Raw genomic sequence first — 6,000 nt, 5'->3', positions numbered from 1 at the left:
GGGCAACCCCCTTGCACTTGGTGAAGGAGCCAGATGGGTCATATCGAGCGTGCGGTGATTTCTGTGCGTTAAATAGCATTACCAAAACAGACTGCGACTCGATACCAAATATAAATTCATTCTGCACACAGTTAGCTAATAAACAATATTTTTCCAAAATAGATTTAACTGCAGCATATCATCAGATTAAGGTACACTCTGAAGATGTGCCTAAGACAGCAGTAGTGACACCTTTGGTTTGTTTGAGTTTAATTACATGCCATTTGGTTCAAAGAATGCTGCGGCTACATTTCAGCGTTTTATGGATAAAATATTTTTAAAATTAAATTGCATATTTATATATTTAGATGACATACTAGTTTTTAGCGAAAGTGAGCAACAGCACAAGGAAGATTTAGATAGAGTATTTAGGATCCTTAGTGATAACAATTTAAAAATTTCCTTAGAGAAGTGTGTATTCGGAGTACCAGAGTTAGATTTCTTAGGTTTTCATGTAAGCAAAGAAGGCTTGTTGCCTACTTTAATAAAGAAAATCAAAGAGTTCGAAAATTTTCCGATACCTAAGGACTCAAAAAGCTTACATAGATTTCTGGGGATGACAGATTTTTACTGCAAATTAGTCCCTAATTATCCATCCATAATTTTACCACTATCCGAATGGATGAGGTTGGATCCTGAAGCAAAGACCGAGCTTAATGAGGAAGAAACTAACGCTTTCAAAACAATAATAAGCAAATTATCGGAAATTACGGTGTTAACTCATCCAGTCTTCAGCTACAGAATACCACTTACTTATGGATGCTAGTGAATACGCCACTGGTGCTGCATTACACTAGTTGATAGATAAGAAACCAGTACCTATAGGTTTCTTTTCCAAGAAATTTTCTCAAGCCCAAGCCAAGTATTCCACATTTGACAGAGAGCTACTAGCAGCTTATTTTTCAGTGATACATTTCCGCCACCTCATAGAAGGTTGTCACGTGACATTATTCACTGATCATAAGCCATTATGCGGAGCCTTTTATAGTCAGACACCAGCAAAGTCAGATCGATAACAGCGACACTTATCAGTGCTTGCTGAATATATTGCTAACGTGGAGTACATTAAAGGAGCTGAGAATATAGTTGCAGACTGTATGTCTCGGTCTGCATTAGCTGTGCAGATAGATGCATGCGACTTGGCCGAAATAGCCCAGGCACAAAAAGGTGATGACGAAATAAATTTGAAAAAATATTGTGTGTCAAGTGAAGTCGGCTCAGTCCTATGCGATACTTCAACTAAGTACCCCAGACCGTTTATCCCAAAAGAGCTTCATCAAGCTATTTTCAACAGTTTACATAGCTTGGCGCATCCTGGTACGGGAGCATCTATAAAACTGGTCAAGTCCAGATATTTTTGGCCTGGTTTAGATAAAACGATTAAACAATTCTGCGCAGAATGTGTAGTGTGTCAACAATCAAATGTTCACAGACACACAAAGCCTGCAGTCCAAGAATCTGAGTTACCATCTGCACGTTTTCAGACGGTACATATCGATATCGTTGGCCCCTTGCCCTTAACGCACAATGAGTCCGACCCTTACTTGACCCCTTACAAATATTTGCTTACTTGCATCGATCGTGCAACTCACTGGATTGAAGTACAGCCTATGACTGAGATAACTGCACAGTCGGTAGCAGAAGCGTTTATCAATGCATGAATATCTCGATTTGGAGTCCCACTGCATATTGTAACTGACAGAGGTAGTCAGTTTGAGAGTGTTCCAGGAATTAGCCAAGGTAGTAGGTTTTTACTGATTGAGGACAACTTCGTATCACCCTCAAAGTAATGGGATGATTGAAAGAGCACACTGTACCCTTAAAGCGGCAATAATGGCTCGAAAAGAATCATGGATGAAAGCGATATCGGTGATTCTGCTGGGTATACGTAGCCCCAATGAATCAGACTTTTCCCCTTTTATATCTGTTACTGGAGCTCCGATATTGATTCCTCAGCAGTTGATACACAAGCAGAGAGTAGGAGAAACTCCAATTAATAACCAGTACATACATAATTTGTGTGAATAGATGTCCCAAATTGATGTACTCAACAACAGAAAAGGATATATCCATGACAGTCCCAAAACATTTATATTGAAAGGTTTATCTTCCTGTGAAAAAGTATGGCTCAGAGTTGATCGAGTTAGGAAACCATTAGAAACACCGTAGTCTTATAAAGTTTTGACTCGATCAGATAAGCATTATCAGATCGATATGAACAACGGTACTCATACACATGCATCAATAGATAGATTAAAGCTGTACATAGAACCAACTAGTACTAATAAAATTAGACCGACTGAGAAAGCACAGACAGATGACAGTACTACTAATGATAAACTTATTAAGACAGATGATACCGACAAAGTTGAAGATAAAATTGCTGACACATATAAGTCTAGATCTGGTAGGAAAGTAACACGGAAAAAGAAAAATGAGTACTTTTATTTTTAAACAAATTTAGGCAATATACATATTTAATAATTCTGTGGAGGGTACTTAACTCAGTTATTTGGAGGGGGACTCGTGTAGTGAACTACTACTATGATGCTGCTACGGTATGCTTCCCTTATTTCTCTCTTTCTCCCTACTCTTCTACTTTTTACTTCCTTTCTTCTCTCAACATCACCAGAGGTTTCAGCCAATCGGAATAGAGGACTGTCTTGGAGGGAGATACAAAGAAGAAATCTCTCAGACATGCGCGGACGATAGAAGCATCAACACGTGACTGACCAGTTTCCCTGGGTAAAGACTCTTATCAAAAAAAATGTACTATCCTCTTTGTACCCCTAAATCTTGGAAACCTTTATAAAACATCATCAATCCTAAAGTCTTGTCGCACTTAATTATAACCCAATGTTTTGTTTTCCCCAACCTTTCTTTTTCAGCACTCTTGTTCTCTCTCTAATCTTGGAGACGCCCCAAAAAGGGGACCGACCGAAATGGTGACCCTTTTTTTTTTTTCAAGCGTCATTAAAATCTATAGTAATCGCTATAGTTCCATATTTTGTTCGGTAAAAAGAGACAAACAAAATATGGGGGGGGGGCCTACAAAATGCTTAATATTTGTGCAATAATATTTTCCAATTGGTTTTAATCTGGCAATAAAATAGCTGACAAGAGTCATGTCTATATTAAAACTTAATATTTAAAAAAAATTTAAACACAATTAATTAAAAATCTATGTTGTAACGGAACATTTTGAAATCATGGAACTTTAATCATTTTAATCTTTTAAAAATTAATTAATATTTACAAAGTTTCTTTTTCTTGGCAATTCAACTAATTATAGTATATTCGAAAAAACGCTATTTAAAAAAAAAAAAAAAAAAAACAATAATATTAAGTTTATATCAATTTTTTAATTGCAACTTAAAGGTAAATTTTTGTTCAATATGTGTATTTAAATTTTAAAAAAATAAATATTTTTTACTTATTTGAAATCTTATGTTTCATAATAAATAGAAATTTCGATAGATTTAAATATATTTTGTTCAAATTTCGAAAAAATAAATAGGGGGGGGAACACGCACTAAAAAAATATTCACGAAAATCTGACGCTTAGTTGATTTTTGCTAGATTGTTTAAATACAGGTATGTTTTCACGTTCGGAATGTTTACTACATGGGAACGTTATTTTAAAGCGCCAATTATGTAAACATGATTTTCGTCTCACAATTTCATTATTTTCGTTCGATGAAAAAAATTTTTAAACATGTTTACTGGATTATTTTGCCCTTCTTTTAAAAACGGTACAAAAGTTATACTGATAATATTAATTTATAATAAAGTTACATCGTGTTACATATAGGATGGGGTAATCTGTGGTGAATATTGGCAGTCCCTACATCTCATTAACCTTCATCTTAAAGTGGCTCTTAGTAAAAAAAAAAATAAAAAAATTTTTTTAAATAAATAAAAAATGGAAGTTCGGTAATGGTATGATACCAAATTTCTAATATTTTGAAAGGTGAATATGGGACACTGAAAACTTACACACTCGAAAAATGGTCTAATTTTTCAGCACCTCAAATTTACGATTCAAAAGATCGGCAATTTAGTAGCGAGCTATCACAAGAGCACAAAAATTTATTAAATTTTTTAATGAAGGGAAGTCACTTGACCACTTTTTCTTTGCTAACTCAGACACATACAAATAAAATTAAATTTATGGTGTTAAACCAAAAATAGCATTTTTGTGAAACTTTAACAATTAGAGACGATTCCATGAAAAGAAAAGAAGGGAAAAAAAATATTTACTTTTTTTAACACCCTTTAAGACTTGACAGAAAGAAACCCAATTTATATATATATATATATATATATATATATATATATATATATAAATTAAAATTTATAATGCAGGATCAGTTTCACATATAAATTTGATATAAATGATCCCCCATTTCTGAGCCATTCTAACATATTAGGATAGTTAACCAATTTTTTTTTTTTTTTTTTTGCTATGGAAGATAAATTCTCTGTATTTTGTATTTGGTTTTACAACTTGCCGGTCAAGCTTAGGATTAATTGTAAGAAAATTTAGTTAAATGCTCTAAAATTCTAAAACAACTGTTTTTGTTGTTGTTATTGCTGCTACTGTTTTTATCTTATTTCTGACAAGCTTTTCAGGGTATTTACATATAATGGCCTAAAAAAGTAGAATTTCATTTTAGAGGAGGTGGTAGTGATTTAGCTGAGGATGCTAAATCTATAAATTTACCTACACATTATCTAATAAATCAGAGCCAATTCCATAAAAAGCAAAATGAATTACTTACTGTTTTAACAGGTTACTATTTTTATCTAATATCTATTAGATTGTACAAAATTTCCAGCCAATTTTTTAACTCACCTTTCAAAAGCTGATTTAGGTTGAGTTATTCTTTTTATGTATCAGGAGAAAAAAAAACAACATCAACATTTATTATTTGGTTACTACACCTGAATGTAAGTATGTAGTTAGAACAATATTAATATATTTGATTTTTGCCCATCAAAAAAATTATAGACCATTGACTTAAAATGAATTTATGCCAAATTGATGGTTGAATAGAGTTAAATTTGTACTCATTTTTTTTTTGCATTAAATACTAATCCCTTTTAATTCCTGGGTACCGTTTAAAAAATAAAAAAAAAAAAAAAAAAAAGGAAAGAAAAAAGTAGAACAGACATAATATCTCTTATGTAAAAGGAATTTTGTGTATGTGTGTGAGAGAGAGTTTCCTATGAATTCAAAAACGGCTGGGCCGAGTTTATGAAATCTCACACAAAGGTACTTTATGCATCTGCCAGTGTTCTTAGATAGGCTTTGTATCTGAATGTCTTTGATAAGTATCGATTATCAAAATAATCCGATTAAAGAAGCAACAGACGATTTTGACCAAAGTTAACACCTTACACAGTCTAACACTATAAGTGCATTTGAGAAGTTTTATAACCACACAAGACAAGCCGAAAGGCCCAACATATAAAATCAACAGTAGGTTCTTTGATATGACAGGGGCGCGTTCGAAATGAATGTTTCTGTTTAGAGCACAATTAAAGCATGATATTTGACTTTTTATATATAAAAAAATAATTTTATAAAATCGACAGTAGGTTCTCTATAATGCAATGTACACTACAATGGACTAAATAACTGCAAGAAGGTATGTGAAATTTGCTCCCAGTGCACCACGATGGGTCCCCAACTAGAGTAGTCAATCAATCAACTTGATTGAAAAATTGGCGATTTCACTAATTTCAGTGACAATAAAACTACAAGAGTGCAAAACATTTGTTGATCATCATTCAATCCCGAGCAACATTGGGTCTCCCTGCTAGTAGAGATATATTAGTATGTATTACAGAAAACTGGAATGATAAGAGGAGTAAAAAAATAGGTACGTGCAAAATGAATGCGATGCTCAAAATGTATAAACATTTTGACCCCTCCCTTTACATAAAAATTCACCAAAA

Source organism: Euprymna scolopes, chromosome 34 (assembly GCF_053919585.1).
Source record: "Euprymna scolopes isolate OS-2025 chromosome 34, ASM5391958v1, whole genome shotgun sequence".
Classification (NCBI taxonomy): domain Eukaryota; kingdom Metazoa; phylum Mollusca; class Cephalopoda; order Sepiida; family Sepiolidae; genus Euprymna; species Euprymna scolopes.
The sequence above is the reverse complement of the archived record's forward strand: the minus strand, read 5'-3'. Positions refer to the sequence as shown.